This window comes from Ictidomys tridecemlineatus, chromosome 1, assembly GCF_052094955.1.
Source record: "Ictidomys tridecemlineatus isolate mIctTri1 chromosome 1, mIctTri1.hap1, whole genome shotgun sequence".
Taxonomy (NCBI): domain Eukaryota; kingdom Metazoa; phylum Chordata; class Mammalia; order Rodentia; family Sciuridae; genus Ictidomys; species Ictidomys tridecemlineatus.
This window is the reverse complement of record NC_135477.1, coordinates 114,843,747-114,857,352: the sequence shown is the minus strand read 5'-3', so window position 1 is coordinate 114,857,352 and position 13,606 is coordinate 114,843,747. Positions and strand designations below refer to the sequence as shown.

General features: G+C 37.4%; 1 protein-coding gene across 11 annotated transcripts in view; it reads right to left on the bottom strand.

The window, feature by feature from the left end:
- The window catches only part of Fer (FER tyrosine kinase), a 396,280-nt gene extending 389,519 nt beyond the window's left edge, over positions 1-6,761 (bottom strand). For 5 of the 11 annotated variants that reach the window (XM_078045431.1, XM_005327220.5, XM_040273795.2 and 2 more), the window contains exon 1: positions 6,631-6,760. The gene's annotated coding sequence lies outside the window, so the exon portion shown is untranslated. Of the gene's footprint in view, positions 1-5,922; positions 5,944-6,630 lie in introns of those variants that run through there. The other 6 variants (XR_013437379.1, XR_005728664.2, XM_040273797.2 and 3 more) reach the window with 3 other exon arrangements.
- Positions 6,762-13,606: the final 6,845 nt, after the last annotated feature.

Sequence of the window (13,606 nt, the reverse complement as noted above, 5' to 3'; positions counted from 1 at the left end):
GAAGATAATAAAATCCCGCCTCACACTTTGTAAAGAAGTTTTATTATATATAAATCTACGTAAAGATTCTTATTCTTCAACTTATATAACTGTTATAAATCAGATAGTGGCACGTCAAGATATTTATCATTAATAGTTATCAGATACAACTATTTTAATTATTATCCTACAGTCAGTTTATTCAATACATAGAAAATAAAGAGGCATGACAAAGTGAGAGTATTTAACCAAAATACATAAACTTGGATTAATGCAGAATGGATGTAAAATGTGACAGTTAATCAATCTGCCACATTAGAAAGTCCACCACACACATAGAATCAACAGTAAAAGAAACAAACACAGGAAAACTTAAAACTCTTTCCTTTGCTTCTAGCAAAGCAAAATTTGCAAAATCTTAATAAAACTTAAAACAAGGAAAAGCCTTTCTAAGGCTATACATAGAAAGCAGAGAAAGGCAGGACACTGTATAAATATTTTCATGGGGCAAAAAGGTAGTGTAACTGCTGGGGTAGTATAACTGGTGGGCTACTGACCCACTCAGGCAGTTAACAAAACTGAATATAACTAGAAGAGTCAAATGCATTGTTCTTTGTATTATAATGTAAAATTAACCAGAAAGATCCACCAACTGACAGAAGTTTGGGAAATCCTCCCAAGCTGAAGACATCCAAAGAGCAGAAAGAACACAGACTACAGACACCAAAAAGAAAACATACCCAAGAAACAGCAAGTAGCAAGCAATACAAAGACCAAGGACTAATAATCTTCAACTTTGTGACAATGCAGGAGGCTTTGTAAATAATCCAGAAATGTTCCTTTGTTCTGCAAACCCCAGGACACAAGCATCAATAAGAACCTTGCCTATATACTAAAGAAGTAATAAATACAAAGTCCTCTTGCCTTCGTTTTAGAAGCATATATTTAACAACTTTAATGATTTAAGTCTTATTTATAGAATCATTCAGAGTCTGAAGGGATCATTTATATTTTTCAGTTAAATCTGACTTCATTTTATGGACATAGTTATATCCAAGATTCACAAAGATTTCAAGAAATAACACTTAGAAATATCAAGGATCTACTGAACATAGTTTTTGTAAGTTTTCACTTCTAACTGTACTCCCACATAGAATGACCAATTTTAAAACAATATCATTCACAGCAATGTAATTTTAAAGATAGTTTTCTGGATGAGCCAGTATAAAGGGCATTTTTATATACTAGGTCCCTTAGAATAATTTTTTTAAATGTGTAATAAGAGATTCTCTATCCTCCAAAACTGTTAGTCCCACTCTGGAAAGAGTCTTTCTGCAAGTGAAATAGTTCATTTCAATGTTTCTACAATTATTTTATTTACAATAAAGACTGTGATGATGTTATTCAAATACTTTTAAACACTCATTAAATTAGTTTAACTTTTAAACAAAGGATCTTCACTATCAATTTCATAAAAATCAATGTACTAATCTTTTCTTCTATAGCATTAGAAGAATGATTAGGAAAACTTGAAAGACATTCATTTCAAGAAAATATGGGAATAGGGGGAAGGAGGAGGAAAGGGAAGGGGGATACTAGAGAATTAAATTGACCAAATTATGCCATTACATTGTATACTGTTATATCATATTATTGTATACTGTTGCATTGTATATATTGTATAAAGTTACATTGTATATGAGACTATGTAACAATAAATCCTTCTGTTATGCAACAATGAATCCCACTGTTATGCATAACTGCAATGCTCCAATAAAAAGGAAAAGAAAGAAAATGTGGAAATACTTTGGGTCTCCACAATAGAACTGTAAGGTATGTCTCAAACATATGTTAGTAATAACAGTTACACACATTTTTAATGATTTGCTTCCTTCAATAAATCAGAATAGATTAAAGTTTAGTAATGGTACTCTTAACACTTGCAGTCTGATATGCTTCCTTCAATGGTTGAAGAAGAAATGCAACTGGATAGAAAACTGAACATTAAAATGTGTCACACATGTAGCTGCTGGGATTGTGGCTCAGTGGTAGAGCACTTGCCTAGCGTATGTGAGGCACTGGGTTTGATTCTCAGCAGCACATACAAACAAAAAAATACAATTTAAAAAATTGCATCAACAACTAATAAAAATATTTTAAAAATGTGTCACACATGTAAATATCTTCTACTTTGATGGGAACAAATTCGAGAAACTCTAACTTAGATAACAAAATCTGTTTTTACTCTTGGATGAGAAAACAAGGGCTGTGAGATTCAACTACTACCTCAGTTCAGTGCTTGCTTCAGTTCACATAAGAACTATGTCTGTACATTTAAACTGTGTTCTTTTAAGAATTAAAACTTGGGTTCAATCCCTAGTAAAAAAGAAAGAAAAGAATTAGAACCCTATGCTTACAGAACACATATTCTGAAATAGGGATATCTATATGCTCCCTAAAAAATAATAATATATATCAGGAGGCAAGAAATATACAACTCATTAATGAGTGTTATTAAATTTGAAAATAAAGTTTAAATTTCAAACAGATTAAATAAATGCACTTAAATGTGGAGGGAGCACTAGTTAGAATTTTAAGAAAGTAACCTTTGGTTTTTCTGTACCAGTTTTCAGCAAATGCTTGTGGTTTAAATGAAAGGGCAACTATCCAACAACAGATGACAATCTAAGGTGAAAGAAAAATAAATCAGGAATCCAGACAAACTTAACAATTTTTTGGATTAAATCCCCTTTAAAGTAAATTTCTGATAATTCCTAATGAGATATAGTAATTTCATAACTATAATAAGAACAGATAATCTGAAATGTTGATTATTATTTCTATACAAGTGCAAAGGTCATACAATTTAAGTAAATTTAATGTATATTATTTTAGTTTCTTATGTCTAAAACTTAAGGATTTTTAGAATGGTAGAAAACCAGAACAAATAAAATTGCTACCATTTAAGAACCAAATACAGAAGTTAAGCACTTCCCAAATCCAGATATTTATCTACATTTTCTCATTTCTTGTACATAACTACCTTATGCAGTAATTTTATCATCCCCATTTAATAGATGAAGGAACTACAACTTAAAGAGAAACTGGGACTGAAACCCAGGTTATGTAACTCCAAAATAAACTGCTCTTCTTTTCACATTTCCCTACCTAGCAAAGGACACCTACCTTAAAATTTACAGTTTTTAATTAATACTTAATAAAAGAGCAATAAATATTGAGCTTATTATGAATGGTAATGATGTAGACTGAAAATTAGTTATAGTTTGATAATCATATATGAATATTTAAGAACTAATTCCAAGGCATGCACAATATTAGATTTTCAAGAGCAGAATATATAATACCTCACAAATGAAGAAATCTGAATATTTTTATAGAAAAGTAGTAAGTAAACTTTATCATATTACCTATTTAAGGCCTCATATTTTCTCAACCATATAGCAGTTTCATATGGTAAACTAGGATTATATTTATATGTATGAAATGAGATAATGGAGGCATTTGGTTCTGAGGACTCTACCAGTACTCTATTCTTTTCTGCTTTCCCTCAGATCTGGGAGTCTTCTTATTTAACAATTTATTTAACTTGTATAATTGAATGAAAAATAGTAAAGGAGTAAGAAAGGGAAAGAGAAAGGAAGCAAGGAAAAACTGGAGCTTTGATTTTTTTTAAAAAAAGTTAAATATCTAATTTTTTCTGAATTAACTGAACCTACCATTGAATTTCCAAAACTATTACCCGCTTGTTCACTTAAATCTATCAATAGATTAACCACACGTAAGTAGACCAAAGGAATGAAAAATGGAAAAATAACAAGGCAATCATAGATCTATAAATTCTGAGACATATCTCTTAATTTCAATATTTAAGAAATTAGTATTTAAATGGGGTAGGTACAAAAGTAGATGTACTAAGACTGAAAAGGAGAATTCAAACATTTAAAGGAATTTCCTAAGTATGGGAAAATTACAAATGCAATATGCAAATATGAATTTATACCCAATTCTATTTTTATTCCATTATTATAAACTGAAGTGCTATATTAGAAATATTCCTGGGCTGGGGTTGTAGCTCAGTGGTAGAGTGCTCGCCTAGCATGCATGTGGCACTGGGTTCGATTCTTAACACCATGTAAATGTAAAATAAAGATATTGTCCACCTAAAACTAAAAAATAAATATAAAAAATAAAAAATACTTCATTAAAAAAAAGAAATATTCCTTTACCAACCTTGTGATACAACACCCAAAAGTTTTGAGTCCTATTAAAATCTGACAAATCTAGTTACCTCTGTCTCCATAAAGTAATTACTAGAAAAATTTCAGTTTAAAAGTTCACATTTGTAAACTTTTTCATTATAAAAATACATTCTTATTCCAAAATAATATATGTAAGATTTATCTAATTTATTAAGCTAACACCACATAACTGGTAATCTTTTGGTCTTCCCTCCAAAGAATGCAGATTTACAAATCAAGCACAAAACTATATTAACACAGGAATCCAATTATAAAACAAAACTTTCATTTTTATGACAAGTTCATTAGATTTCCTTTCTTCCGGTCAACAAAATGCAATTTACTTATCTGCAGCTTGGTTACAAAGACAATAACTTCTTGCTCAGTCACAAAATTACTTTGAATAGTCTTATGCAATTAAATTATAGTTTACAAATGCTATTCCAATTTACAAACAAAAATAAGCAACTTTCAGCATTTGTGTGTGTGTGTGTGTGTGTGTGTGTGTGTGTGTATAAAATACATATATATTTTGCTGGTTTTTCAAACTTGATCATTTCAGTTCCTGTTTCTTAATATTTAGTATACAACAGCTATATAAAGTACATTATTGCTTTATACAAATGCTTTGTATCAATTTTTCCGCATAGTTTAAAATTTTTCTGAGTAAAATACAGAAGGAAAAAAAATGGTAGATGTTAAATGTTCACAGACCACAGTTACAGCTACCTAACAGTTTGAGATGAAATGAAAGTGACTTGTCTACCAAAAACCTGAATTATTCCTTCCAGACTAATGACATCTAACTTTGAAATATTGCAAAAGCTGCATTAACCAGATACTAAATAATCTTAGGTGGTGTATATTTAACACTGTCAACCATCAAAGAGAAACAGAAGAGATCTTCACCAATGGTCTTTTATGGAAGAAAACAGAGACAGGGATTTCAAGTGTGCCTACATACTCTCTTAATATATACCCAGTACTTCTAGAAGCATAGTTCCTTTGGTTCAAGAATGCTAAGCATAAAAACTTTTCTGTATTATAAAAGATAAACTCAACCTTCCTATGCACTAACAAACTTGTGACTCTTAAAAAATGTCTTCATAAAGACCACATAGGTTTACAAGGACTATAACACTGCACAATAATATATATTTTGCAACTTTTTTAAAAAAAAAAAAATCCTGTTCTCGTTCCACATGTGGGTTGAAAAGTATTTTCTAGTCTTTAATCACTAAAATAGTTTTGGTCTGTCCTCATTGATTTTTCCGTTATACTTTTGTATATACCATGACTTCATTTGAGAAATTTCCTTAAAATATGTGGAAAACAGTAGTATATCTTTAGAGTGGTTTGTGTCAAAGTGATAGTGATTCCACTATGAATATACTCAGTTGCTTCTGAATTTAAAAGATCAAATCTTCATTTTTTTAAAAAACTATAAGGTGAACCAAAAAGAAAGGCTACCCCAACCTTAATGAATTATATTTAGGATTGCACAGCAGTGGATAGCAAAATCACAAATGTAGTACAAAGTGCAAATCGACCGCCTCATATAGACTTTTTAATTTGTACAAGAAGTGCCCTGGCCCTAGGAACATCAACCTAATAAGTATATCAAAAAGTTGATCTTAAGGGAAACTCTAAGGCAGAAAACTGACTGGAAGATGCCTCCAAATACCTCCCATCCGTAAATGGCCCACAGAGCACCCCTGATGGTACTAGCTTCGCACAAATGTCTCTCTTGATTGGGTTCCTGGAAGACACGCCCGGAACCCTATGCGAGGAGAAATGAGAGGTGGAGGATAAAAGCGGCAGGAGAAACTGACACACGCGAAGAGATTGTTGGGCTCCAGTGGGTCTCGGAGACTGCAGGGCCCGAGTGGTGGAAACGGGCTGGGGTAACACCCAGCGGGATGGCGGCGCCGGGGAGAAGAGCGCGCGCAGAAGGGTGCGGGCACCGCGGGCTGTGACTGCTGTCCCCCCCAACGTAGCCCACACCCCGCAGCGCCCCGATCCCGCGATGGGGCGGGGCCATTCGCCCGCCTCAGCCCTTTTGCGCCGGCACCCGCCCCCTCAGCCTCCAGGTCCGAAGTTGGTGGACGGGTGGGCCTCGCCGGGTTGGGTGTGCCGACCGGCCCCAGCCCCAACCAGGAATGTCCCGCCGAGAGCAGGATGGGCGAGTAACCCCGCAGCCCCGGGCGGAGATGGCTTAGGGCGGAGGAAGAGTGATCCGCGCAGCCCGGCCGCCAGGGCCGAAACCCGGCGCCCCACTGCGGGCAGGGATTGTTGCCCCCGCAACTAAGCTGGCCTTCCCTCCTCCTCCCCCAGTCCCGCGGCGTTGCCCGGGGCAACAGCGCCTGCCGCCGGCGGCGCGAAACGCACCTACCTAGAACCTGACAAGCAGGAGCCCCTCAGACACTGGAGCCAGTCGCCACCCCGCGTCACGGGGGCTGTCACAGCCAATAGATGCCGCTGTCACGAACCTTTGCCGCCAATCCCGGTGCACTCCGGTCTCCGGGCACCCTCGAGGCCTCAGCCAATGGGCCAGAGCGGAAGGCGGGCGATGCCGCTCGGCCCCCAACCCCCTCCTCAACCAGCGCTCAGCAGGCGGGGCGCGGCCGATTGGCCCAGGCCCCGGAGGGGGCGGGCCCGAGCTCGAGGCCGGGTGGGTACGCGTGCACCAGAGTTGCGGGCGAGCTGAGCGGAGGCGTGGAACCGCGGGCTCCGCGCTCGGAGCCCTCTCCCTGGCCTGGGTGGGGTCCTGAGGTCTTCGCTTTTGCGCTGCTCTCCCGGCCTCATCAACCCGCTCCTCCCTAGTCAATATCCTGGGCTGCCACGGTGGGATGGGACCGGAGGCGGACGGCGGCGTCACAGGAAACTTTGGGAGGCTCGCCTGGCGGTGGCCGGGAAGTGGCCGAGCTGGGGATGATAAGCTGGGGCCTCCTGAAAGGGACTATCCCGCGGGCCTGCCGAGGGAAAGGAATTTGGAGGGTGGGGGCGGAGGCGTGATTAAAATGTTAAGTGTGCCCGCGGGGTGTTGAGTGATCCCAACAGCCTACATCTCCCGGAAAAGGGAAATGCAGACCTCTGCACATTCAGGTCCTTTATTCCTGTGCGTTTCCACATTTTACTTGCATCTGATCTAAGGGTGATTATTTTAAAATGATTTTCAGCTTCTCCAATGTACTGTGAATCCCTTGAGGGCAGGAGCTGTGTCTTGTTCCTGTATTCTCAATTCCTGAGACTTAAAAAACATGAGACAGTATTGGAATTCTAATGGATGCTGTTTATGAAAGCGTACAGCAGTACCTGGGAGCGTTCTCCTGTAAGAAATCTTTACCTCTTGGAGACTCTACAATGCATTAAGAATCCAAACTAATTTGCTTTTCCAGTGAGGGCTGTTTCTGAAGCAACTTCACCAAAAGAATTTGGTGAGAAATGAGGAATGTGAACTAAAATCACTAGGTGATCTGTTACCTTGTGAAGGTGTTATTCCCCACTGTTTGACGGTGTTATCCTCCCATGTTCCTGTAGCATGCTTTTTAAGACATTGTATCTTGTATAAGGGTTGAACCACATTCTTTGGAGCAAATCTAACATTAACTCCTTATCCACCCTCTCTCTTTAAAATGTATGAGTTATGTGGGAGCCAAAGAAGAGTGGTGTTTGTTTTTTTTTTTTTTTCTAAACAGGGTTATTTATTTGACCACAGTGAATAGCCCTACATATAGAAAAGCATAAACGTTAGTTGGACTTTGTCTACTGTTTGAAAGCCAAAAAAACAAAACATGCTGTAAGGAAAAATAAATATTAAAAAGAAGAGGCTTAATTCTCCCCTTTGAGATGCGGGTTGATTTCCTGCTCTTGCAGTGCCCACCCCAGCTTACCCCCCCCAAGCACTTGCCTTAGAAAACAAGTAACTATTAAGTGCTTTCTTATCTTTTTGAAATGTATGCAAATCCTTTTGAAGATGAGCTAGGTCTTTCCCTAGAACCTGGAAAATCACAAATATCAAAGGAGGTAACACCCCTATATCCCTATTCCTGAGAAAGTGGGAGTTTAACCTCAGTATGTGTCCTGCTCCGAGTTGGGAAAATATGATCCTATAATAAAGATAGAAGAAATTTGCTTTTCCTCTGGGAAAATTGACTAATTAGTTAAGTTAGATGATCACCACAACTATGTAAAAAAGATAAATTATATGACAATAAGTTCTCTTATTTGAGGGCCAATATGGAATGGACTCTTTCTGTGTAGCTACATAAAAATGATGAGATTTCTTTCTGTCTTTGCAGTCCCTTAGCTAATTGCCTGTGATATGATCACATTCTGGCTTAATGCTTTTTCATCAAAAATTTTTCTTTACTACTCTTGTGAGAAGATTTATGGGTTGGAAGATATTGTTTTTAATCATATTTTCCCAACAATACCTGTTCCCAGAATATTGAGACAAGGAAGTTAAGCATTTATTATTATTATTATTTACTTGTTTCCCATACTATTTATTATTGGGAATTGAACCCACAGGAACTCTACCCCTGAGTTACATCTCCAGCCCTTTTTATTTTTTATTTTGAGACAGGATCTTGTTAAATTGTTCAAGCTGGCCTCAAAGTTGTGATCTTTCAGCCTCACCCTCCAAACTCACTGGGCTTACAGGCTGCCACTGACACCAAATCCAATTTATGTTTTGTTTTCTTTTTTGGTGGTGTTGAAGCCAGATTTAAAGATACCTAGTTAGTGTAGTTAGGGTAGTGTAGTTAGGGCAGTGTAGTTAGGGTCTAAATGGAGACCATTATTGAGACTGGATTCCAGGAAACCAGAGCAGCACTTGGAGAAATTGAAATGTTAATGTCCCCAAGGCCCCGAAGCCATCCTAAGGAATTGTTAACAAGCAGCTCCCAGCAAACAGGGAGATGCTAATCAAACCACCCCAGGCCCTTCCTGCCCAGATTACTCCTCCAGTCCAGCTATCTCCCACCTTTAGGCCTTTCCACCTGCACTCTATCACTGCAGGACAGAGGGAAACAAAGGACAGGAATGTGGGAGGACTAAAAGAAGACTTTAGCTATAAAAAAGGGAAGCTCTCCCTCTTCCACGGATTCTGCCTTTCGGGTTCCCTTCTTCCTCCCGGGAAGAAGTCTTTTCTGTTGTCCTTTAATAAAGCCTTTCACTTTCCACTCTACACTTGCCTTGACATGCTTCTCTGGTGTTATACTTCAGCATTCGGGAAGCAAGGACTCGTCACCGGTAAATAGCAATAACAGTGTTTGTTTGGGTTTTTAATGTGTTTTCTAAAATGGTCTCTCATTAGATGATGATTTTTGACTGAACTACCAATAAGTTTTAGTAGAACCAAAAATAATAAATTTAATGTTTAGTATCTATTTTGTAGTTTAATGTACTAACTAAACCTCTGTAAGCAAACTTCTTAAAATTTAAGTTAGTTTTCTGACAACATTAAATGTTGAGGAATATGTAATGTCAATGTGAATGAATTAAATGAAAGTTTGTGCCTTAAATGGTTGGGAAAGCCAGATACAACTATGAAGATTGCTTCACCATGATATACCTTTTCAAAGAATCCTAGGATTTCCCTACCTTTAACAAAGAATCTAAATCCAGAAAGATGTGGTTAGTGAATTTGTTAAATTTGCAGAAAGTAGCTTCAAGTAAAAATACGGTGAAAATAGAACTCTGTGTATCTGAAAACAGTCTTTCCAGTTCTACAACAGTCTTCTCAGTTCCACCTATTCACTTAAAACTATCTACCATATGCCAGCCTTGCTAGGAAAGGCAATTTTGAATGAATGTACTTAAAGTAAATGAATATGGCAAAAATCTATGCTCTATTTTTGAAACGGAGGGAGAAAATCATAGCACATCTAGTTTTAAATTTTTCTCTCTGCTATAATTATCACTTTGCATTGCAACACATTTAACAAATACTTTTTCACCTGCTTCCAAAAATACTGTAAAATTTGTCTCTCAGCTTAGAATATGGAAGAATAAAGAGAAATAATGTCCTGTCTAGATGATCTATAGGCTTCATAAAACACTAACCATCCCCACAGGTCATGAAGGAATATGTACCTCAGTTGAAGTTATTAACATAGAATATAATAGATCTGTCTTCTTTCACTTCTTTAGATCTATACTAGGTACTGTTAGATCAGCAGGCTTCCCTTCCCCCTTCCCTTTCAAGGTATCTGTGGGCAGAGACTTTCTACCTGGCTGAGGAAACCTGAAATGGCCAATCAGAAGCTGAAATGGCAATGGACCCAAACCACCAAGGGTTCCTACCCCATCGGAAGCAATCTCCCATCATTTCAGTCAGCCGTGATCAATACACACAAACATGATCCCCCTAAACTTGGCTCTGCCAACCTGCTGTCTGTAGCTGCAATTTAGATGGCCTAGGCCCTCCTACCTCCAGTTTACCTAATTAACATTGTTCTTGCCTTTCGTGCCTGCGACTGCCCCAGCCTTTCATAGATGGTGAACCTCACCCAGGACCTCCCGACCGCTAATAAACCTTCTTTTGGTGCTTCATTCTTGTTCTGTGGTTCCTAATGCTTTACAGGTACTATAACTGCTTTGAAATGCCACAGTACTACTATGGCTGTAGACAAATAAATCCTTAATATATATTCCATTTTCCCAAATACTAAATTTTGTCTGTTTTAATAACATTACTTATGTACAAACAAATACAATAATGTAGACATAAAATCTAATAAAAAATTTTTTTGAGTTTTTTAGTTTTAGCTATCACCACCCATTCCTCACCCCGTCTCTTTCTTTCCTTAATTTAGTATAAAAATCTCCTCTGCTAGGAGTATAGCTCAGTGGTAGAATGTTTACCTAGGGCCTAACCTGCACAAGGCCCCAGGTTTGATCCCCAGCACAACCACAAAGCTAAAAATTTCTCAGACTTCATGAGAACTCTTGGCTATATGCCATCTTACTTCAGTAGTCCCTACTTATCCCTCCCCCTTTTTTCCTCCTTTCTGTCAACATCTTTGATTTTGAACTCTCTGCCCTCTAATCCACAATTCATACCTAACCATTTACACATACTACTCCTAAAATAGATATAGCCAGATGAGGTATGCAGTATGGAAATCTTATCTGTCTTTATTCTATACGCACTGCAGTGTCTGTTTAGTGAATATAAATTTCTTTTGGTTTTAAAAAATTATTCTCGAATGAACATTGTTACTAATGGTCTTGTTTGAAATTTTCTTTGAACTTTTTCTTTCCTTCCATTATATTTTATTCGGTTACTTTAGTTTTCTAAATTTAAAATAGCCATATGGGCTTCCTTTACAAATCTGTACAAGGAAAATAAAGGGGAAAAAAGAAAGGCAAAATAGAGCTGAGGAAGAAAACTTCTATTCTGTCTTCAAACTAGATACCACATGCACTACTGCCATCACACAACCACCCGTCCTAAGCAGAGGCTGACTGTCCTTGCACTCTAACATTGGTGCCCTTGCACCCTAACACTGGTGCCTTTGCTTGCCTGGCCTTCTGCTCTTCATTGAGAAATACTACCAACAACATTCCTCAAGACAAATCCTCTCAAAAATGCCCCCAGATCTTTCAAGACTTGTCCCTTTTAAGCCATTCTTTTCATTGTGCCTTCAAAGCAATGGTTAAATATGCCAGCAAGAGGATTTCCAGGTGGAGGGTCATCAGAATCATCCGAGGACTTTTCAAAAATTCAGATTCCCAGATTCACCCCCAATGATTCTATCTAAGCAGTTCTAAAAAGAGTTTCAAAAATCCATATGTTTAGAAGAGCTCAGAGAATCTGGTCAACATGGTGTATTAAACTTGGGAATCTACCTCTCTGCCCTCCCTCAAACTCCTTGGCACAATATAAACAGCTCTAAATCCCCAGGCATCTAAGTTGCAGGGATCCCTTAGGCATGAGTGAGAAGAGCTAAAAGCAATAGAATTAGTTGAAAATCTATAAATGCAGTAAGTAGATGAGAATCCAAACACTTCCTCAACAAATCAGCTACCCCAGTCTAGAAACAATAAGATTTACTCCCTGGTGATGTTGAACTAGAGAACCTCTGGTCTCTAGATATAAAGATGACTGAGTATAGGGATGAGGTGCCTTAGCACACATTGAAGCAAAGAAACAAGTCAAAATCTACATAATGAACTGAGACTTCTCCTACTTGGCTTCTATAATGAAGTCTGGGGTTTATGTCCTTCAGAGAGGACTTAAATTGTAGGAGTACTTCTTTCTAGAGAAATTGACTTGCTCAAACAAAAATACTTTTCTGGCTACTGGGAACTGGGAGGATCTTCCAAAATGGCCAGATTTCCTGCCGAGTCACAAAATGATGAGGTCTGTCAATCCACAAGTTCCAACATGCAGGTAGCTTCCCTTATTCTTGAAGATAAAAAGTCATCTGGAGACATTTCAGTTTTTAGTAAACCTGTAGTCATGAAAACCAGACACTAAAACAAACAGGAAAAACGAAACCAAAGGAGAGAACAGAAAAAAATGTCCAAAGAACTATGAGTGATGTCATTCAAGAAAGAAGAATAGATATTGAATGGAAAAAAAAAAACTGAATAAGATAATATTCAGAGAAAAAAATGAGATTTTGTAAATCAAAAAATACATTTTATAACCCAATAGCAGATGATAAGTTGAAGTTGAGAAGATGCAAAATATCAAAAAGACAAATAGTTGAAAAAGTGAGAGAAAAGAAAATTAAGGATCAATCAAGAAGATTGAACATCTAACCAAAAGAGAGAGAAAAGGAGGTTAATGGGGAGAGGCAGAATATCAAAGAAAGATATTTTAACAATACGGAAAGACCTGAGTTTTTAGACTGAAAGGGATCTAATGAGTGCCTTATAAATTGAATGGAGGAGACTGATATTCTAAAATTTCCAAGAGTTCAGATAAATAAAATTTACTACAATCTTCAGATAAAATTTAAAAATTGCAGAAAAAAGATCAGGCATGAGAATAGAAAATGGTATTGGTCTTTATTTTATTTTATTTTATTGGTTTCAGGGATTGAACCCAGGGGTGCTCAACCAGTGAGCCACATTCCCAGGCCTTTTTATTTTTTATTTTGAGATAGTCTCACTTAGGGCCTGCTAGTATTAGACCTTCTAACAGTGATTTAGGAAGACAGAAGAAAATGGGACATTATCTTTAAATTTCAAGGGGAGATTATTTGCAATCTAGAATTCCCTATAAAGCTAACAAATCAAACAAATCTGAGAAGATATACAAGATTTTAAAAAGTTCACTTCCCATGCGATAGTTTCTCAAGAAGGTAATAAAAGGTATTTTGCATCAAAAGGAGAGACTAATATAAGGGACC